General features: G+C 52.7%; 1 long non-coding RNA gene across 1 annotated transcript in view; it reads right to left on the reverse strand.

The window, feature by feature from the left end:
* Nucleotides 1–1117: 1117 nt before the first annotated feature.
* LOC128826612 (uncharacterized) overlaps nucleotides 1118–23051 on the reverse strand; it is a 111179-nt gene continuing 89245 nt past the window's right edge. The window contains exons 2-3 of the long non-coding RNA XR_008442865.1: nucleotides 9598–9744; nucleotides 1118–1518 (exon numbers count right to left, since the gene is read on the reverse strand). This is a non-coding gene — a long non-coding RNA (uncharacterized LOC128826612). The remainder of the gene's footprint in view (nucleotides 1519–9597; nucleotides 9745–23051) is intronic.

Consider the following 23051-nt stretch of genomic DNA (forward strand, 5'->3'; position numbering starts at 1 on the left):
AGCAATTCGGCGGCGGATACGCCGAAGACGCGGGACTGGCGGACCGCCAGCAGGCACGCCGCCAAAGGCCGCCTGACTGCCGTGCTTGGGGCGGCAAAAAACATAGAACCGCCCCTGGTGGGATAGTGAGTGTACGGCGGATGGGAAGAGGTGACAGCTTGGAGAAGGAAGATTTGGAAGTCCACTATTCTGAGGCCAGGTCTATGCTCAAAGGTTAAGTCGAACCAGCTGCGTTGCTCGGTGTGTGTGTGTGTATGTGTGTGTGTGTGTGAGAGAGAGAGAGAGAGAGAGAGAGAGAAATCCACCCCCTGAGTGATGTAGGTAAGCTGACCTAGCCCCTGGTGTAGACCGCGCTACTGCCTTTCAAGGAAGTGGCTTACCTACCCGACGGGGGAACCCCTCCTGTCACTGGCGAGTGTCTATTCTGAAGCTGTCGCTCTGGGGCTGTAGCATTTCAAGTGTAGACTAGCCCTAAGTCCGTCCTGGAGAAATCCAGTTTGGCTTGGAGCAGCTGCAGATGGGAGGTTGGACTAGTGTTGTACTAACCTCCAAACTGGACGGGGGGCTTTGTTTGCACCGGAAATGTCAGTGCTTATAGGAACCTTCTGGAGTCAGAAAGCCTGGGTGGGGAGCCTCCAGGGGAGGAAATTTCCAGGCAGGGCAGAGAGTGGAGATACCACAAAAACCATCCCGCTTCTTCACACCTGGGGGAAAAAACCTGTTGGCTTTTGGGTGAAAGTCCAGGTGGGATGTTTGCTCTCCCATGACTGCCTAGAGACACTGTGGGCCAGAATTTACTACAGGGCCAGGGGCCTGTGCACCCACAGATCCCACTGACTTCAGTGCGAACTGTGGTTGCCCAGAACCTTGGAAACCCAGACCGTGGATTTTCTCAGGGCCAGTGCAAGGAAGTTTCGCGCCCTAGGCAAAACTTCCACCTTGCGCCCCTCCCCCCCCCCAAGTCCTGTGGCAGCTCCCCACCCCAGATCACCTCTGTTCCGCCTCCACCCTGAGCACACCGCCCCCGCTCTAATTCTCCTCCCCTCCCAGGCTTGTGGCGCCAAACAGCTGATTGGCGCTGCAAACCTGGGAGGCGGGAGAAGTGGAGTGGCGACCGCGCGCTCGGGGCGGGGGCGTAGGAACACTGTAAAAAAAAATTTGGGGCACCGCTTTTTGGGGCCCCCAAATCTTGACACCCTAAGCAACCGCCTAGTTTGCCTTAATGGTAGCACCAGCCCTGTATTTTCCACCAACAATTTTTGCCTCCCTTTTTACACGTTCACATTTGCTGTTGCTGGCATGAATGGGCAGATGCTTGCTTTGCATTTCCATATTGCTCGTTGGTTATTGGATTTGCATGCACAAATAGCTGTTGGCCTGCACAGAGCGAGCAGATGCATGAGTGAAAATGAAGGCGTGTTGCAATGATAACAGTGTTATATTATTGTTGTTCTTTATCATCTCTGCAGTCTGATTTTTTTCCTGCTGACACGCCTTCCTTCAGAGCTCCCACACTCCCTGAAAAAAAGGAACATGGTGTTAATTTTGCATCATGCCCTGCTGGGTATTTTTAAAACTACATAAAACGTGGGTTTCTTTTCTGTTTATCATTGGGCAACGTGATGTGTTACGAAGACCGCTTGGCCTCACGCAGTGACATACCTGGGATAAATTCCACTCCATGCCCTCTGCTGGCCAAGTTGTGAAATTCCTCAATTGGGAAACCGCAGAACTGAGCTGGGTTGGTTTTTTGTTCTTTATGGAAATTGGCCTTTTTAAAAAAATGTATCTTTTAATGTAAAAAACTGCCAACATTATCAAAATATTTCGTTGTTATCAAAATTGTTCTTTTCCCCTAATCTGGGTTTTTACGAAACAAAACAATTAGATTAAAAGAATTCATTTAAAGCTCTGACATGGCGAATAACAGGTCTGTTTTTGTTGTGAAGACTTCAAAACAACCTCAACGTGCTGAAATTTTTAGCAAAACTCATTTTCCCACCAGCTCTCTGACAGACCAAATGGAAACCGAACGGAAACTGGTGGTGGTGGTGGTGAGTGAAGATGGGGCGTGACCATTCTAGGCCATCCCCTCCCTGGTGTCATGGTGGTGTTAGTTATGGTTCATGTCCCTGGTGTGTGCTTCCTGACGGCATCATGCTAGGAGACATGAGCGGGCAGCAGAGTAGGGATCTCCTGCGTCTTTGTGTTACAGGGCCAGTTACTATAACTGGGCAAGGCTGCATATTTACAGTCCAGCATAAGAGGCAGGTAGGAACTGCACAGCCCCTGGAGGAGGCATTTCCCATGAACCTCTCCCGTTATTTTGTTATTATTATCGGTGTTATAGGTAGCTCTGAGAGGCCCTAGCCAAGATCAAGATCCTCTAGGATCAGAGCCTCCTTGCAGACTCATTCTCCTCTCACTACCACCAGGCTAAATCGGGAGTGACACCATCCAAGCCCGTGGCCTGGGGGGGAATGAGGGGCGATCCGGGCTAAGAGTGTGTTTGAATCCGGGCCGGATGAGTCACCTCAGCACAGTCTCTGCCTCTCATGTTGACAGGCAATTGGGAGGCTGAGCCAGGCCGCTTTGCCTTAGGCTTGTTATCCAGTGACAGCTTCTCAGCCTGGGGGCAAATATTGTCTGACAAAACACGGATGACACCCACGTTGTCATCTGGGAGGCAACAGGGAGGTTTCCTGTCAGGGCCGAGGATCCTGCCCTGCTGCGCCGTGGTGGCCCTTTTTGGAGGGAGCCCGGCCTGCGGGACAGGGAGCGTGCCCTGGCCCACAATATCCCAGCTGGAATATTGGGATAGTTTCGGCCAAGGAACCTAGCCCAATCCCACGCAGAGGCAGAGCGCGCGCCGCCAGGAGCCAGAGTCAGGTGGCAGGCAGAGGGACAGGGATGAAACACAAGGAGCAATTAGCCGAAACGGGCCTGCGAACGAGACTCGTGAGGGTGCGTCTGTCGCAGAGAGGATTATTACAGGCTGGATGTCTTCTGGCCAGGAGACAGCAGCTGAAACGCCTCGTACCGGGGGGAGCAGAAGCAGCAGAACTGGCTCACGCAGCGTCGCAGGCCGGTTATTGTTAATAATATGGCAGTGCTTCGAGATCTCGGAGGAGATTAGGGCTCCCGTTGGGCCGGGGGCTGCACGTGCCAATCCATGAGGCTGTCAGAAATACAGGATCCGCAGGGCTGCCCGTTGCAAGCTCTTGCTTCTCCGCGGCAGGCGCTATCATGTAGCAGAGCATGACGTACCTGCCTCATCAAGCAGTTTAAGTTGCTGCTGTCGACTGCCTTGTTCGTCCCCATCAGGTCAGCGTGTTGGGGAGCAGTCGGGCTGGCTAATGCAATGCGATGGCCTCTCTTCTGGTGCAGCCCCTCTGCTCAGCATGGCTTTGTGGAATCGGGTTGAGAAGGACGCACACTGGTACCCACCGAGTCTTGCAGGCGTATTAATGACGAGGAGTAGGGTGCAGTATCTTTGTTGTTACCTTGGCGTATTCCCCCCCACTGAACCCGCAGTCCCCCCATCACGCTCAGGAGTTGCTTCGGCTCTAGGCTGCTTTGCCCCCAGTTACAACATGCAGGACGTGGACACACAACAGCCAGAAGTCCATGCATTCCCCAGCTCACAGAGGAACATATTCCAAGCCAAAATCACACCCCCTCTGAGACTCCAAGCCCCTTTGCAAGGTGGCTGCTCATCAGAAGCACAGAGCCTGGCCATTCTGGGCTGATTTTCAGAAGCGCTGAATACCTGCAGTTGGACTGAAAATACCGACCAGCTGCGGGATTCAGACCTTGGGGTGAAGCAGAAGGTAACATGGATGCTACTCTCAGGGCTGGTTGGCATGCGGATTTTGTATAACTGGCAGAGGTGAGCGATTTTTTCAGCTTATTCCCCTTCCTGTACAGGAGTAGCGACGCTGGTACAAAGCACCTTTTGCATTGGGATGACTGCGCCTTCGCTGACAGGGTTGTACGGCTTTAACTACACGTGTGTGTTAAGCAGTCTGACTTCTGTAGGTAGACACGCCTGCAGATACTATAGGGAGCAACAGAGACATGTAAGGCCTTGTCTGTATTACTGACATTGTCAGTTCTCTGCGGAGTGATCATCTTCTTGTTTTGTGTTTGTACAGCACCTGGCACAATGGGGTCCTGGCCCTGGGCTAGGGTGGTGCTACCATAATACACCTAATAGCAATAGAAATGTACAGGGCCTGGCACAGTGGGGTTCTGGCCCTGGGCTAGGGTTCCTAAGTGCTATGGTAACACAAATAATAAGTCACATCAGTTTAACTAATTCGATTTAAAATCAAATGAGTTAAACCGTGGTGCCAATCCCAGTTTAAACCGGTTTAACCCTTTTGTAAGTCAGTTTAGGTTGGATTGGTAATTATCAAATTAAGTGAAGCTGATGTAAGAGTTAAATCAGTTAATGGGTGTCTACATTAGGGGTTTAACTAAATTAGTTTAGACCCAGTTTAGTTAAACTGACGCAACTTTTCTACTATAGGCCAGGCCCTTATAGACCCTACGTCACACAGGGAGGGGTCCTTTATAGACGGATGAAATGCAAATGAGCTGAGGTAGGTGATGAGTGTCTCGGATTCGGGCTAACGAAGGGCAGGAAAGGGTTAGCACTTTCAGTTTCTTGACAAGTGAGTTCTTGGTCAGAACGTGCAGGCTGCCGCACCTTGTGGAATATGGGATCCCAAAACCTCTCGGAGCCTAGAAATACACTGCGTCCTTTAAACCACATGTAACAGGACTGGGTCTGAGTTCAGAATTTGTCTGTTTTCCTGAGATAAGTTCTGATGACATGCTGGACAAGGCAATAGAAGAAGTACTGCGTATCTAATTAAGAATTTATATAGAAGTGTCTCTCTCTCTCTTTTCCCCCCCCTCCCCCAATTTATGTCCTCGGGTCTCTATGATACCCGTGATGAAGCAGCAAACTCTCTGGCCAAGATATTGTAAGACTGGCTGTGTAACACCTCTTTCTTCATGGCGCTTCTGCTCTCAGTAATGCTTCCCCACAAATAAGGACATGCGAAGTGGTGTCATGCGGAGGATTGCAAGACAATTATCCCTCGAAGAAGCAATCTCCAGTCTCTGTATAATTATCCTGTGCAGAGGACATATTTTTGTATATTTGTGTTATATGATGAAGCATCAACTAGGCTGGCTCCAGCTGTGCTCGCTAAATGGAGCAGATTCTTCCAGGTAAAATAATGCAGCTGCCGCACTCTGAATATGCCAAGTAATGTCCTAACAAGACAGTGAATTAAGATGAAGACAGCCTGGGTGGATGGCAGAGGGACTAGCAAGGAGGGGGTTAAACAGCCTTTTCCAAAGCATTGAATAATGTTTGACTCTGAAATTAACTTGGACGAGGCAGAAGCCTGCCAGGAAAGAAAAACCTCCTGCTAAATGCTGGGGACTTTGCAACCACATCTCCTACAGCAGCCGCCCGCTCTTCATTAGCGTGCCTTTCTTGCTGGGTTTGGATCCGAACGCACCTTTCCCCAGACGCGTGAGACAATTTCATGCCCTCCTAATTGCCTGCCTGCCCATCCAAGAATCGAAACCATCCTTCAACTGTGTAGGGTTACCATATTTCAGCAAGCAAAAAAGAGGACGGGAGGAGCCCCGCCCCTGCCCCTCCCACTTCCCGCCCCCCCAGAACCCCCAACCCTCCCCCCGTTCCTTGTCCCCTGACTGCCCCCTCCTGGGACCCCTGCCCCTAACTGCCCCCCAGGACTCCACTCCCTATCTAAGCCTCCCTGCCTCTTGTCTCCTGACTGCCCCAACCCTTATCCACACCCCCACCCCCAGACAGACCCCTGGGACTCCCACGCCCCATCCAACCACTCCCCACCCCCTGACAGCCCCCCCCGAACTCCCAACCCATCTAAACCCCTCTGCTCCCTGTCCCCTGACTGCTCCGATCCCTCTCCCCACTCCTGCCCCCTGACAGCCCCCCCCCAGAACTCCCAGCCCCCTACCCCCCGCTCCTTGTCCCCTGACTGCCCCTTCCTGGGACCCCTGCTCCTAACTGCCCTCCAGAACCCCACCCCTAAGCCTCCCTGTTCCTTGTCCCCTAACTGCCCCCTCCTAAGACCCCCCCCAACTGCCCCCCAGGACCCTACCCCCTACCTGTACCCTGACTGCCCAAAACTTTCTCCACCCCCCCCAAAAGCCCCCCCCCCCGTTTCTTGACTGCCCCCTCCAGAACCTTCCTGCCCCCGGTCCCCCTTACCCTGCTGCTCAGAACAGGGTGTTGGGCTCTGTGCGAGCTGGACACGTGGCTGCGCTCCCCAGCACAACAAAACCCGGTCCCTGGCCCTGCACAACAAAACCCGGTCTGGCCCTGCACAGTGCTGCCGGACCGGGCTGCAAGGGAGCTGCCGGCTCAGAATGCAGGGCGGATCCGGCTCCTCTACAGCTGCTCCGGAGTCCAGCCCGGGATTTTTCTGCAGCCCTCCCAGCCGCTCGCTCTGCTAATCCCGGACATTGTGAGTGCTTTACAAATTCCCCCCGGACGCTATTTTTAGCGGGAAAAGGAGGACATGTCCGGGGAAATCCGGACGAATGGTAACCCTACCACTGTGTTGCTGTTTGTTTCAGCAGAGTTTGCCGTGGCTTTAAATAAGGATTCTCTCCGCACCCTATAATGGGATCAGGCAGTTTGCATGCCGGGACTTGTATTTCCTGCACAAAGGGGGCTGGTGCACGGGCTCTGCCAGGTGCTGGGACGAGAGTTGAGTTTCTCTGGGGATTTCTGTTCTGTTCTGTTCGGGCTCGTATCCCACCTTCATTACCCCATCTGAGCGCCCTGACAAGTACATGGCCTGTGTGGTTCATTCTCTCTCGTCCTCTCCCCCAGGGGAGAATGGTGAGGACTGGAGCATTGTTTGGATTGCCTCGATGTCCGCACGGCTCTGCGTTTATGTTGGAGAAGGAGGTAGGAGGGGTGGGCCGTGCACTTGGAACAGAAGGCAGCGAGGTTGGTGATGGTCCTGGGGGAGCTGGGATAGCTCCTGCAGGAGCTCATTCCACAGTCTCAGCCTGGCACCTGAGACAGCACTGTCTGCTGCACGGTTTTACCCTGATGGCAGGAAGTTCCCTTGTGAGAGACGAACAAAGCTTTCAGCCACAGACCCTGTCCCAGAGCTCTGGGCTGGTTTAGGCCTCCAGGGCCCAGGTCACTGAGTGCCTTGAAGATAAGGGCTGAGATCTTGACCTGCTACTCTGGGAAGCAAGCGATGAGAAAGGAGGATGGGATTGATGTGCAGCTAGGGAGAGGCTCTGCAGTGTTCTCTACTCGCTGGAGTTTCTGGTGCAGAAGGTTAAAGCTCCATTAAACCAAAGATCCTCTCCGAGGGTGAAATACGCCAGACGACACGTGCCTGCCGATTGCAGGGGGCAGAGTGTGGGCAGCCGGCTTCAGCAGTGTTACTGAGCATGCTGAGTACAAGCCAAGCAGCAAATCGGAGGGCACATGGGACCCCGCATGCCCCCCCCATGCCTCTAGCTGTGGCAGCTGGGGGTGACAGGCAGCAGCACCCCCGGCAAGGGACATGTGCAAACAGGCCTGTACTCTACGGGACTGAATTGAAACAAATCCTATTCCCTGCTTTGCACCTCCTCTGTCTGAAACCGGCAGCCCCCTGGGATGGGAGCAACTCCAACCCCACCTGGAGACCTCCAGAGGCAACAGGCGGTACCACACCCGGCAATACATTAGCCATATAGTCTAGTAGAGGATGTATATTGGTGGGGTTGCGCCGTTAGCTACTGATCACCTGCTGCTCCTTCATGCATGGTCTCTTCCATTTACACGTCACTTTAGCCCTCATTCAAGGTCCAGGTACTGTTTAAACTCCATTTCAGCCCTCCGCGTTTCCTCGATTCATAGACGTGCCCATTCGATCATCTAGTCTGAGCTCCTGCGTCCCACAGGCTCCGTTATTTCCTCCAGTTACTCCTGTACTGAGCCCAGGGACTGGTGTCTGGCTGTAGCGTCTCTTCCAGAAAGGCCTCGAGTCTTGGTGTGAAGACACCAAGCAATGGAGAACCATCTCTTCTCCTGGTAGTTTGTTCCAGTGGTTAATTACCCTCGCTACTGAAAATGCATGGCTTGTTTCTAACTTCTTATTCCCCAAAAACTCTTTTTAAAGCTAGAACCTTAAAGAAAGTGAAAGAAAATCTCTTCTTTCCTACGGTGCGACAGATTGGCCAAGATTCCCAGGTGACAGATAATTCATCCTTTTGCAAATTGTAACAGATCAGCTTAAACGGATGCAGAGATGATACAGATTTGCTGGTCAACAGGGAATATATTTTAACGGCATTTTCATTAGATCCATATATATAGACATCTCGGATCCTCCCCTTTCCTCTCTACTCAGTCATGCAAGTGGGTTTGTTGTTTGGAAGGAAATATTCATTTGGCTTTGCACATATCACATTATACCTGCATTGAACATGCATCATGGTCCGTTAGCGTTGTTTTGCATCCTGTGCTCCATTAACTCTGCTTCGGAAAATGCAGGCTGTTTGAAGGGTGGAGCAGTGACACGTTTCTGTTAGAATCAATTGGACAGCAAAGGAACGAATGCACATAGCACTGTCCTCACATCTCCTCCTAGGGAGTCTCTGCTTTAGGACAAACGTCAGCATAGCTATGTGTAACTGCCCCCTGCTGGGATCATAAGCCAGGCTTCATCTCAGGACCTCCTGTGCTGAAAGTATGGGCCGCTATCCCTTGAGTTAAGCTGTCTATCTTAGTTACTTATATGGTACCCACTACCGTAGGTGAGCACCTCACCATCTTTAGTACGTTTATCCTCACCGTGCAGTAGGGCAGTGCTCGGATCCCCATTTCACACATGGGGAACTGAGGCACAGGGACGCTAAGACTATGCTTACACTAACTGCAGCGGTAGCATCTTAGTGTAGACCTCTCTTACATCAACGGAAGGGTTTTTTCCATCACTGTAAGTAATCCCACCTCTCTGAGTGGTGTAGCTAGGTCAACAAGAGCTTTCTTCTGTCAGCCTGGCCAGGGCTACCCTGGACGTTAGATCGGCTTCATTATGGCGCTCAGTGGTATGAATTTTTCAACCCGAGAGACGTAGCTATGTCAATCTAAATGTGTAGACCAGGCCTAAGTGACTGGCTCAAGGTCACTCTGAAAGTCTGCGTCAGAGGAGGAAATTGAATTCAAGGCTAATCCCCTAACCACTGAACCATCCTGTCTCTCCAAAGGAGCTATCTGGGAGCTGTAGTAGGCTGTTATCCTTTTAGAGAGGGAAGCCTTTGCATAGGCATTAAACTTCTCCATACATAAGTAAAACAAAATTGTATTCCTGACTGTAGCAGCTGGGTTTGTGTCTCTTTTCTGACTGTTAAAGCCAGCAGAACTTTAAAGAATGCCTTTCCCTGAAGTCCTGACGTCTCCTAAGGAGGTTCAGGGCTGGGGCCTCAGCTGGTATAAATCAGCCTTGCTGCAGCAATGTCAATAGAGCTCTGAATCTGGAGCAGGAGCCGGCAGAAGAACCAAAGCGGACGGCTTACCGACGATCAGAAAATGCTGCTGCAGCCCCCTGGAAACTGATGCCCACGCAGCACAGCGCCCCTCACGTTCCCCCAGACTCAGACCATACACAGCAGGGACTCGGGGCGCACGATGAGACCGGATGCCAGGATCCCGGCTAGCAGCTCCTTTTAGGAAAAAAACCCTTAAGTTTGTAACTGTGCAGGATGGTGCCCCCACTTCTCAGCCACCTCATGCAGCTGCCAATTAACCAGAGACCGGAACAAGGGCCCCAGGCCTGTGGGGAGAGCAGGAGGCTAGAAACTACCCCAGCCCCATAGTGCTGACCACCTCGGGCCCATTCAGCTTCAGGCAGAAATCACAGCGGTGCAGGCGGCTTTGTGGAGGGGCTAGGTTGTGGCGCTCTCTGAGTGTCCTTTGGAAGTTAGCGCCATAAGTCATCTCCTGGCTAGAGCTGCCTGGCAGATTTTATAGGCTTTGTCCAGCAGACAGCCGTCCCGGCGCGTTTACTGTCAGGATCCCCTTATTCCAATTAAAAGACACAAGAGTGAGTGGCTCTGTGGTGCCCAGAGTGGTGGAACGGCAGCCTGCGGCTAGCAGAGAAGCTAGTGTCTGGCTGCTGCTCTCCCCACCAAGGACAGGGGCTGGGCACGTCTCCACAGCACTCTTCAAAGGCTCTTTTCCTTTTCCAGGGTGAATTTAGTACTGGTGAAAGGCGACAGATCACCAGCCCTGGAGACGGAGGGGCTGATTTTCCGGCCTCATCTCGACACAGACCTTGACCTGGTTGCCTGCCCACACATGCACGCAGGGGTCTGTCGACACAACATGCAGCACCTGCAGACATACCCAAGCTATAGCCAAGCCAGCCTGGGTACCAATATCAGCAGCGTGGGCTGTTCGAACGTGTACCCTGGGTCCTGGGTGAGCACAGTTCGTCTGTGCAGCTGCCTCTGCGGCCGTGGCGCCCTTGCTATGGGTACCTGAGCTAACTCGATCAAAGCTACCTTGGGTACGTCTACACGAACTGCCAGCCCACGTCCCTTGGCAGTGTAGATGCACCGTCCCCGCCCACAGGGCCACACCTGCCAGGCAGCGTGCCTCTCTAGCGCTTGTGGGGCAACAGGAAAAATTATTCACCAGTTGCTGAAAAGGTGAGAGTGACTGGCCTGGTGAGGAGCATTGAGTGATGGGCAGCGCTGGGGGAATAGTGGGGAAGCAGATTTGCTAAAGCCTTATTTGACAGCTGGTGAGGGCATTAGAACAGGCAAAGAGAGAGTCCGGACTCCTGGGTTCTCTCTCTGGGACTGAGTGGGGAGTAGGGTCTGGGGTTTAGAGCATGGGACACAAGGAGACAGGACAGCTGGGTTCTATTCCTGGCTCTAACTTTGACTAGCTACGAGGTCAGGCACCATGAGAGGGGTGCGTGTAGGCCTGAGAGAGTGAGTAACCGGGGGAGGAGATGTGTACACAAGGGGAAGGTTGTGTTGGTATCAAAGCCCACACACTAGCTGTATCTACAAAGATGTGCATAAATAAGGAATTAGAACCACTATACATTTTAACAAGACAAAACAAATCCTTAGTGTTAATCAGTTTTATGAAAATATATGGCAGCTGAGAAAAGGAAAAAAGATACATCAGAGGCCAGGGTGTTCTCGGAGGGGAAGGAGAAAGAAATCATCGATGTGCCAGTGAAGTGAAGATGAAAAATATCTCGTGTGGTGATTTAACAGAATGGCTAATAAGGTGGGAATGTGCTGCATGGGGACCAGAAGATGAAGACAAGGCGTTCAGTGATGTTTGGAGGCAGAAACCTTGTGTGCACCCCTAGTGCTTTATAAATCAGAGACCTGGCTTCGCAGAATGAATTGAGCACCTCCGGTCTTCAGACGATAGTGCTGGCTTGGCCAGAGTCCTGCCCTCCCCAGTACATTACAGTCCTCTGCCAGAGCTGGGAACAGAGCCCAGGAGTCCATGCACCATGCGCCCCTCCCCAGTCTAACCCCTCCCCTCTCCTCAGTGGGAACAGAACCCAGGAGTCCAGACTCCTTCCCCCCCCCCCCACCCGCCCACCGCCACTGCCCGGAGCTGGGAATAGAACCCGGGAGTCCTGGGTCCCAGCTCCCTGCTCTAACCACTAGACCCCACTCCCCTCACTGGAAATAGAACCCAGAAGTCCACCCAGACACCACGTCCCACCCAGTCTAACCCCCACTCCCCTCCCAGAGCTGGGAATAGAACCCAGGAATCCAGACCCTATGTGTCCCCCCTCCCCCCTCAGTCTAACCTTTAGGCACCACTCCCCCCCCCCCCTCGCTGGGAACAGAACCCAGGAGTCCTGGCTCTGAGGGAGGGTGTGTAGGGAGAGAGATGCCCCCTACTGCAGCAATCATTTCCAATTCAGTGCACTTCAGTCAGTTCCTTTTGCTTCAGCTCAGCGCTCAGCTCGAGAAGCTCCAGGCACTGGAGGATGTGATGCCGGGCATTCAGAGGCTGGCTCTCTTCTCTCTGGTTCCAGAGGGAAGATTAAGTGCAGGCCTTGTGATCATTGGCAATCCCAGGCCAGATTACACTTTGCCCTTCCTGGGTACTGCACTGCAGCTGGCAGTGAGCGTCTCGGCCTGGATAGACAGACTGGTGCTAGCATGTTAATGGGCTCTCAAACCCACCCGACCCCAAGCACAACGTCCACACTGGTATTTTTAGCGCCCTACCCCAAGCCCTGCTAGTGTGAGTCTGTCGATCCTGGCTGGGACACCCGCTCCCAGCGGCAGGACAGACGGGGCCTTGTTCACAGGCAGTAAGTGGCACCTGTTTAATGTAAATCAGTTTGGAACCAGCGTTAGTTGAACCAGTGCACACCCCTGTGTGGACACTCTGATTCTGATTTACATTAAACCTGTCCCCCTGAAGTAAGTGATCCACGCAGCCCTTTCTTAGCAGTTTAACTTCTCACCTGTTGAGCCTCTGCAGACAATTTAATAGCATTTCACGCCCACCTTGTTCAGCAGACTCATGTCCCAGGTGGCTTCCCTCCCCTGGCCCAGGTGAGAAGGGTCAGGCTCATGGAGCTGTGGTCCTCTATAAAGCAGCTCATGGGTGAGCAGAGAGCTGAGATCAGCAAGGAGCTGTCTGATTCCAGCATCCGAGGAAGCTAGGTGCTGTCTAGTCAGGGGACAGTGCATGGCTATGAAGCTAGGGTCGGACACAGGAGAACGGGGTGCCCCTGAGGCGGGTGGGAAAGGATTGGTGGCCATCATCTACTGACCAATCAGTTGTGACTGGGGCCACGTCTGTCCGTACAGTGCTGTAGCTGTGCCGCTGCAGCACGTCTGGTGAGGATGTTCTGTGCCGACGGGAGAGAGCTCCCCCGTCGGCATAACAACCCACCTCCCTGAGTGGCAGAAGCTATGGGGAGAGCGTTTCCTGCCGACGTAGCGCTGTGTGCACGAGTGCTTATGGCGGTGTAACTTCAGTCGCTCGGGGGGTGAATATTCACCGCCCTGAGCGACGCAGGTTTTGCTGACGTTGGCTGTAGTGTAGACATAGCTGAGTTGGCAGACAGCGAGACAAGGCAACTTGGGTCCTGACCTATATTTGACAGCATGGCAGCTGCCTTGCACTGGGGTCTGAATGCAGAGCGTGTAAACGAGAAAACTCACCAGTCGCTTCTCCAGTGGAGAGACAGCCTGCGTGTCTGTCAGCATGCAGAGCTGCGTTGTTTTAATGTCAAATGTGGTGTTACACAGCTGCTTAAGCAACACTGCCAACCGGCGTGTTAAAAAATCATTGATTTTAAGGCTACAAGGCACATAAGAACGGCCAGACTGGCTCAGACCAAAGGTCCACCCAGCCCAGTATCCTGTCTGCTGATAGTGGCCAATGCCAGGTGTCCCAGAGGGAGTGAACAGAACAGGGGAATTATTGAGTGATCCATCCCCTGGCATCCAGCCCAGCTTACATTATAATTGTCTTTCTAGTCTCGCCTTCTGCCAAGCACAGGCCAGAGGACCTGTACTATCAAGCCCATATCTTCTGTTGGAGCTAGAGCGTGTTCATTAGAAAAACATATAGTCTTGATTTAAGGACTTCGAGTGCTGGAGACTCTGATCTGTCCCTAGGTCAGTTGTTCCAGCGGCTAATTATACACACGGTTTCAAAACGTGCACCTATTTCTAAATAAATAAATGTAACGTCAATGTTTTAAACAAAAGCCGAGAGAGAGGCTCAGGCGACAACGAGATTTCAGCAGCCAAAGCCTTTAGGAAAACTCCAGACAGCAGGAGACTTATGATAAGGGTGGGCAAAGCCATTTAGGCTAGAGCTTGGAGTCAGCATTGAAACACCTAACTCCTAAGTCCCAGCTGTGGACCCAGCCCTTTGGGAACTTAGGCACCTACAGGATTAAGTGGAAGCTGAGGAGGGGTTTTGAGGACCTGCGTTTTGGACGTAAGTACCTAAAATGGCAGTTAAGCACCTAAATTCCTTCCTGGATCCAGCCTTTACAGTCTGAGCTCTTTGGGGAAAAGACCATCTCTTTGTCCTGCATTGCTGGGTGCTCTGCAATGTACAGTAACAATAAGGCTGCCCTGACACGCCTAGTTCAGTTTAGCTTCAGGCAGTTAGGAGCAAGTTTAACTGACACTGAAATCTGTGTAGACAAAAGCTTGGGAACAAGCAGTTGCTGCACTAGATTTAGGGGCTGGGTTTTATTACAGGCTGAGCAGGGGGGTGGCATGTCTCTGCTTGGCTGAAAATCTGTTAAATTCACCCACTTGTCTACTTGGGCAAGGCTCCTGTGCTAGTCCGTGCTGGCCGCCTCTGCCAACTCTCGCTCTGGCATGGAGCAGTCAGCGGGAAGATAATGAGATCATAAAGCAGACTGACGTTGTCTCTAAGACGTGGGGGCATTCTAAACAGTTGTCTGTAGCGCCGGCCTGCCAGAAGATGAAATACATTTGAGTAAAAATTATGGTCGCGTTTTCCTTTTTGGTGGAATCTGACTCTGCAGGGGAAGTGGAAGTTTGGTTGGTTTGTCTCTGGAAAGCTCTGTGATGTTTGCAGACTGCTTTGCTGTGTCACCCTGGCTGACAAGCACCCACACAGGAATTTCTGAGAGCAAAGGGCCAGAAGTAGGAAGGTGAAACTGGAACAAGCAGCAAATATCTCCGTGAGCTGGAACTGTGTTCCCCAAAGGGGATGGTGGCTTCTCCATTGCCTGGAGTCTTTACATCAAGATTGGGGGTAAAATTATCCAAAGCACCACAGTGCCCAAGTCACTTTTGAAAACAGAGTTGCTAAGAGACTTTTGGAGCCAGTCTGAGGCTGTGAAATGAACTCTCTCAGGAACTAAGGACCATCACAAACCTCACCCCCTTCCACTCCCAGTGCAAGGCACAGTTCTTTGGCCTTGCCGTCTCTAACAGACATACATAGTGACAGGCATATTTAACAAAACCTTACCAAAGCAAGACACCTGCTACGTGTGCTTCTCCCCCTGGGGAGAGGAGGAAAGCACAAACAGCACATGACGGATGTTAGTCACGATGGTTCATCCACTCTTAGAAGAGGTGCAGATGCTACAGGGAGCATCATGCAAGAACATCTACAGAATCGAAGGGAAAAATGTTACTCTGGGCGTCTTTCTAAAAGGCAGAATGACAGGTGGTTGGCTCAGTGCAGGTGCCCCAGGGGGAGATTCTGGCCTGGGTTATGCAGGAGGTCAGACTAGGTGGTGATGGGCCCTTCTGGCTCGATGAATGGTAACTCTCACCCCCCGTGTGTGTGTTCTGCACCACGCGTGCTGGTGGAGAGTTGAGGGGTTTATTGAAAAACAGGCAGACGCTGGTCTTTCTACTCACAGAAGTAAATCTGACGCCCATCCCTTGTTCTATTAAATATTAATGCCAAGGGAGATACAGCTTGAGGGGTGACTTGGAGATTCACAGTCTTGGGCCTTCCTGCCCGGGCCTCCCATCTATCAGTGTGTAAACAGCCTGTCCTTGGGACATTCGCAAGAGACGCTTGCAGAGAGCACCGCGCCCCATCTGAAAACGCTTGCTGGTCACGCGTTGAGATTGATGCTGGAGCGACGTCTGGAAAGAATCTTTCTCAGCCCGACGGCTCGCTGGGAGGCTATGAGTTAATGCTAACGGCTGCACTGCACCACCCCATGATGCGGGGCCTGTTGACTCAAGGAGAGCGCCAGCTGTGTCCATTTCTGCAATCTGTCTGTGCTGATTATTCTAAAGGAAACAGCCCTGCTGTCGCAGCAGCCCTGGTCTGCATGCATGACCGAGCTCCCGCTATTATCCCATCAGCCCGAGCATGCACGTCAGGTGAGACCGTCGCCGCTTGTGCAAGGCTCATACGGTGCCGAATGCACAGCTTGGAGCCGCAGCGCTGCCAGTTCACGTCCCACAATTAAAAGATGTGTAAAGAGCCACACAGCCTGTGGTGCTCTGACCTACGGGCACAGAAGGGCTCACAGCTCAGGTATGGACCAGTAGGGGCGCTGACCCTATGGTGCCGGCACGACATGAGAACCTGAATAGAGATCAGTGGGTCTCCTGCTTTTCCCCACCTCGCGATCCCGTCTTTCAGGAGGGAAAGACTCTGGACCCCAGGCTCTGGGAGCATTGGCAAGAGGCGCTTGTAGAGATTGCTGCCGGAGCGATGTGTGGAAAGAACCTTTCTGAGCCAGGTGGCTGATTTGGGGGGTTTGCATTCACTAAAAGGCGTTAACTCCGTGCCATTTAAATGCCCCCATTTGGCTGGAGACAGAAGGGAGGTGCTGCCATTAGCAGAGGAACTGAAGTAGTATGCAACCAGAAACATACACGCACACCTCCTACCTCGCCATCTACCTCCCCCTAGGGATGATGGGTAGGTGGCTAAATCAAAAGCGATTCCCTCTACCCCACTGCCTCTGAGGCTGCCCTACCCACTTCCACCAGGAATCACTCTGGGGAGTGGTGGTTAAGTTGCAGCCTGGGTTGTGAGTATTGAATAAAACCCGGCTGTTCTCCTGGCCTAGAAAACCTCGTCACTACTTTTAAGAACTGATGATGAAACCGCCCTGCCTCCCCAGAAGTCAGGGCTGTGTGCTCTCCCTGGTTACCGCTCATTGCAAGTCCAGCATCTCATAAAGCTTTGCTGGCATGGATTCGGAGGCAGGTGAATATCAATGTCTCAGCCCCTGCTCTAACCACTAAACCTAGCTGCCTGCCAGAGCTGGGACTGGAGCCCAGCAGTCCTGACTCCGAGCCCTGACCTACCAGTAAGGGTCTGTCTACAGTGCAATAAAACACCCAGCAATAAATCAGCTGACCCAGGCTTGGCCTGCAGGACTATACAATTGAAGTGCAGGTGTTGAGGCTTGAGCCGGAGCCTGAGTTCCGGGACCCCATGAAGATCCCAGAGCCCAGGCTCCAGCTAAAACCTGAACTTCTACATCACGATTTCATAGCCCCGCAACCCGCGCCCCACGAGCCCTGGGCAGCTGGGCTGGGCCAGCTACGGGTGTTTTATTGCAGTGTAACCTAAGAAACACAAACGCTGCTGCACTTGGAACTGTCTCAGCAACTGCCAGACTTCCACGCAGCACGTGACCGGAGGTAGAGCATGACCTTCCACTCCCTCACCCCCTCTCCTGGTTTAAAAGAGCCTGTAAGGAAAAATCATCAGCCCCTTTACAGGAGAGAGAGCTGTGCACGGTCCTTCTCTCTGTCTCTGGCAAGGCATCTCTGTGCAAAGCTCCTCTCACCCTGCCCAGTAAAGCCAGTCTCTAAAGATCTTGCACAGTTGATGTCAGGAACTAACATCTCCAGCCAAGTTCAGATCCCCTTTCCCTCGCCAGGGCATGGGGAGCACGTTCTAATCACCCCTAACAGGGTTCAGGCTGGGGAAATGGTCTGTTTTCACAACAGAGATGTAGCTAGCGGGGTCCTCCACAGATCTCTGCTGGGAGTTGGGCTGCTCGAAATATTCATAAATGATCTGGATTGGTGGGCGAACAGCGGGATGAAAAAATTTGCAGGTGGTACTAAATTACTCAAGATAGTTAAGAAGGGATCTCACTAAACTGGGTGACCTGAAGAAGTGCTCTGTGCAAGCTCGAAAGTTTCTTTCGCCAACAGAAGTTGGTCCAGTAAAAGGTATTAGCTCACCCGCCTTGTCTCTCTTGGGTGACAAAATGGCAAATGAAATTCAGCAGTGATAAGTGCAGAGTAGTGCACATTGACAAAAATAATCCCAACTGTACATCCAAACGGATAGGGTCTAGATTAGCTGTTACCACTAAGAAAGATATTGGAGTCATCATGGATAGTTATCTGAAAATATTTGCTCAATGTGCAGCATCAGTCAAAAAAGCGAACAGACTGTTAGGAACCATTAGGAAAGGGATAGATAAAAAAGAGAAAAATATCATATTTCCTCTATATACATTCATGGTACGCCCACACCTTGAATACTGCCTGCAGTTCTGGTCACGTCCTCTCAAAAAAGATACATTAGAGTTGGAAAAGGTGCCAAGAAGGGCAGCAAAAACGATTAGGGGTTTGGAACAGCTTCCGTACGAGGAGAGATTAAAAAGACTTGGACTGTTCAGCGTAGAAATGTGATGCCCAAGGAGCAATATGACCGAGGGATATAAAATCATGGATGTTGCGGTGAAAGTGAATAGGGAAGTGTTATTTACCCCTTCATGTAACACAAGAACTAGCCGATAAAATGAATAGGCAGTGGGCTTAAAACCAATCATAAAGGGGTGTCCCTAAACCTCGGAGTGCCAGAAGTTGGGACCAGATGACGGGACAGATGACTGAAAATGGCCCTGTTCCGTCGGCCATTTGCAGAGCCCGGCCACAGGGCTAGCTGGCCCATTGGTCTCTCCCAGCATGGCCCTCCTTATGTTCTCTGGCAGAAAGCCCCGAGGAGGAGGCCCTGGGTCAGAAGGAGGTGGCTGCAGCAGTCTGGAGGGAGGGACGCGGGTTCTGAGCAGTGATATTTTCCCATCCTGCTTGGCAATGAAATGTCACTCATCCTCGCGCGCCATGAATTCCTAGTGCCTCTTCAGTCGGAGACGATCGCTGTGACAGTGGGAGATTTGTTAAGGAGGCAGCTCCCTGGGAACGTGACCGGCATGGCTTGAGAGTGAGCAGGACGGGACCTGTGCAGTGGCCAGGACTCCCACTCCCACGCACAGGCTGAGAACTCAGCTGCTTCTCTCGGCTGGTCCCCCTGCCCCCATGTGTCAGTCTGAGTGGGGATCTCGGGGAGGGGCAGAGAGACGGGATACACTGGGGTTGGTCAGACTGCGCTGGGCACCACGGGGCGGAGGTGGGATACGAATCAGGAGAAGGGAAGCAGAACCCAGAGATGGCCCCCCGAGCTGCTGTCTCAGGGGCGGGGGATGCTCCAGATGGCTACAGACCCCAGCTGCTTCCAGAGCGCAGGACGTGACCTGGAAGCGCGGCTGGGTCAGGGGATGATCCCAGAGGCTGATGCTGCCCTGTGCAGCTCCACGGGGGAGACGCTGCCTCCTGGGAGGTGATGGGTCAGGGAACTGTGGCCACAGCTGCTGCAGGAGCGGACTCTCCTGACAGCCTCGCACCATCGGCTGGGGAGGCTGCTGATTAACAAGTTTAATCTGATGCTGCGATGGGGGCAGACACGGCGGGAGGGGGTGAAATGTCAGCAGGCCCTTGAGATGGGGAGCTGGGAGCTGTCCTGCTGACCCTTGGGACTGGTTCTCTGGGCAGGCAGAGAGAACAGAGAGCAGGTTTCTCCCTGCAGCATAGGAATTACTGGACAAGCGCAGAGCTCCCATCTCCAGCAGGGGCCAGGACCAATAGCTCTGTAGAGGAAGGTGCACGATACCCCACAGGGTGGGATAGCCGCCCCCAGGGAGCATCCCTCCAGACCCCAGTCGGTCGATGGACACAGCAGGGTTCCTCCCAAACTTCACCCACTGGTTCCTGCCTCCAGCCCAGCCCTTCTGGAGGCCCCAGCGCGGCTGTTTTGGAAAGCTGCCAGGGCTGGATTTAAAGATTCCAGGTGACGGGGAATTCACCATGCCCCATTCCAATGGCTGATTCCTCTTGTTGTTAATGTAAAACCTAGGGCCAGGTATTCAGACATTTCCAGGTAAAAACTGTCCTTAAAAACACCTTGTATGGAAAACATCCACCACTCCCCGGTTCTCACGTCTACCAGCAAAACCATCCCCTAGCTGTTGGGTTTTAAGAGTTGCAAGATAGCAGAAGACAGCTCCAGAAAACTGTTCTTTCCCAAAGAGCAAAAGATTGCTCCAGGCTCGGAAAGGTTCTTGTAATTTATGCTGGTACAACCTGCCGCTGTAATGAGTTGAAATTGCACCATAAAGCGCTCGGAGTTGGAGCTGTAAATTAACTCGGTTTTCCTTGTTGTGTTGTGTGTCTCTGACATGCCACACGGGGTGAGTTCAGGTAGCCCAATCCTGTGCTCTGAGATTGGCAGCCAGACACGGGTGCCAGTTCTGTGCTGAACGCCGTTGCAGCTACTGGCACGGTGCAGTCTAGAGGCTCTTTCTGTCCACAGTCGCAGGTCGCAAAGTTTCACACCTTTCCCCCCATTCGCTGGGAGGGAGGGAGGCCGCTCCAGCCAATGAGCTGACCCAGAAGCAGGTATCGGCTAGAGGCTGGATCTCAGTGCTTGCTCCCTGACGCTTTCAACACAACGGGGGCTGCTGCTCGCGGGTAGTATAGGAGGCAGCTCTGCAATTGCTCCAACTGGTCATTTCCAGCAGGGCCTGGAAGTCACAGGGTTTAAATGAGGCTGTGGCCCAGTCTCTGCCCAGAGGGGAAATTCACCCATTCGGAGCCCCCAGGGAAAAGTCTGGCTGCATCTGTGCCCACTGAGTGCCGACCGAAGAACCGGTTCCGTGGCAAATAAGGTGGAGCCCCCTGGCTGCCCCTACGCATAGCAGCTGGAGTGAGGACATGCCACTGCTTCCGGGAGCCACGCGGAGCCAAGGCTGGCAGGAAGCCTGCCTTAGCCCCCTTGTGCCGCCGACTGGACTTTTAACGGCCAGGTCAGTGGTGCTGACCAGAGCCGCCAGGGTCCCTTTTCGACTAGGTGTTCTGGTCGAAAACCGGACACCTGGCAACCTTAACCGTGGGGTGATCCTGTCAGCCAGAGACAGGCCCAAAATCCGCCAGGGCCATGGCACAAAGCAGCTGCACTGAAGCCCAGGATCTGGTCGAGCGGTTCTGAAACGTGGGCTATCCTTGTGGAGTGGCAGGAAGGGCGTGGTGCAAAGCGGACGTAAAACGCCAGCAGGTGGGAATGGTGAGCGTCTTGCACCCACTGAGGACTGATTCCCGGGACAGCCATTTGTGCCGGTGCCAAGGGTGTGCCTGCCGCTGCGACAGCATTGTGCCAGTGGAGGTGTTGTCTGTGCTTTCTACGCAGAATTAAGGATGGGAGGAAATCCCACAAATGAAGCTGGGGTCCAAGTAAATGTGTTTACTAGCCATATGCAGTGCTGCTAGGTTCTGGTGGCTTCTGCAGTGGAAGACGGAGGCTTGGTGAAGGGCTCCTGGCCTGCTTTGCACGGGACTCAGTGAGGGCACACACTCACCCATCGCTGACGCCCTCTGCGAGTCTCCTGAGTAGATCCCTGCTCTACTTAGCACAGAGCTCAGCCAGGCAGCGTGACGAAAAGCAGAACCGCCCTTCGGGCAGTTGCTGATTCAGAGACACTAATGTGCAGTTAATTCCTCTGGACAGGACTGGGACAGATCTGAGCTGTTGTTCCAGCTGCAGCCTGCGTCCCCCTTGTCCCCCGCCCCCCAGTGTAGAAGCAGGTGCACTCCATGATGTGTCCAGTGGAGCAAACGCCTCTCTCTGGACACAGGTCTCTGGGTGTCCTGCAGCCTTGTGACTGACCCTAGCCGCTGACCTGATGAGAACATAATGGGATGGGTGCTGCAGCAGCGCCCAAGGCAGGGTGCGTGCGTGGGGATAAGGAACGGAGAATTTTAGGGGAAATCTCTGGTGATTGGAGAGGTCGTGAGCCAACCCACATCTGAGAGGAATATTGCTTCTATTGCAAACATTAGAGCTGTGTGAATAATGGATCTTTGGTTCAGTGGCGGTTCTGAAAAATAAAATTAGTTTTGGGATGACCCAAATCAACATTTTTTCAAAAATCTCTTCAACTTGTTTCACTGAAAACTTCCTTTTGGGCCGAATGACCTAGTCCTTGTGCTAACCTGTCTGGTCTGGACTGAATTTCATTCTTACACCAGTTTCACCCCGCTAGAACTCCCTTCCCTGACTGATTGACAGCAGTGTCACTACCCTAAGAACCCTCGAACCCTTTCCTGTGCCCTTGGCTGCTTTTCCAGGGGCTCAGGGAAACCTTGCCTGAGTGGGATTTCTTTCTTTTTCCTTCTTCCCAACATTTTGCAAGTGTGACTTCATCAGAAGCAGCTCCTCTCCATGGCTGTGTGTGACTCTAATTATCTGAGTTGTAGCCTGAGGGGGGAAAAAACCCACATCCACTTAAATTGCAGTGTGGCAGAAGGGAAGCAGAGAGGCCCGGGCGGGGGTGTGTAGATAGGGCAAAGCCAACGGGGAGGCCGTTGTATGTGTTAATGAGAGCGAGTCAGCCAAGGCACCCAGGAATAAATTAAAGCAGTGGGTTTTGTATGAATCATTGAGAAACACTGGAAATGTTTTCCTTCTAAACAGGAACTTCTGGGTAGTTGCAGGCGTGCACCTTGGGGCATCTCACCGTAGGATGCTCGCCTGCACTGGCTTTGCAGAAGATTCCTGACAGGGGTGTTAGACTTCTCAGGGGTACCCAGGGTTGGGAGGCACCTTGCTACCACCTGCCTTTAGCCTATGGAAGTCTAGTCTGAGCCTGCCAGAGGCCAGTTCCCTGACTGTCCCAGCCATGCCCTTCACTCTAGGCCTCGCTGTCTTTCTGCAGGTTAGTGAGAGGCGCAGTTCACTCCCCTAGTCCTCCAAGCGTCCCCCTGAGCCACTGGACATTCACAGAATTTCTAGGCCCCCAAGGACCAGTGGGCTAGTTATACCTTAGACCCCACCCTGCTTACCACGCAGCACTTAGAGCTGTTTATAGAGAAAGCGAGGATAAGTTTATGTAGTACAGGACAGAGATTCATATGACAGCAAGCAGAAATACCATCAACAAAGCGTTACATATAAAATCCAATCGTAACACGGATTCTAGAGCCCAAACTCTGCTAACAAGGTGTGTTCTTGTCTAACAAGGAGCCGCTCACCCCAGCGTTCTTCTCCCAGCGTTTTCCAATCAGAATGTCTGAGACCCTCAGCCCGCTGGTAGCTTGGATCCCTGGAGGAGGGATCCCAGGACATGTCTCTGCACCCCTAGAGATATTAAACCAGTCCTTTGTTCTTAAGCTGTAAACAGGGCCTCCCTCCCCTCGCTGTTCACCTC

The sequence above is a fragment of the Malaclemys terrapin genome, chromosome 20, assembly GCF_027887155.1.
Source record: "Malaclemys terrapin pileata isolate rMalTer1 chromosome 20, rMalTer1.hap1, whole genome shotgun sequence".
NCBI lineage: Eukaryota > Metazoa > Chordata > Testudines > Emydidae > Malaclemys > Malaclemys terrapin.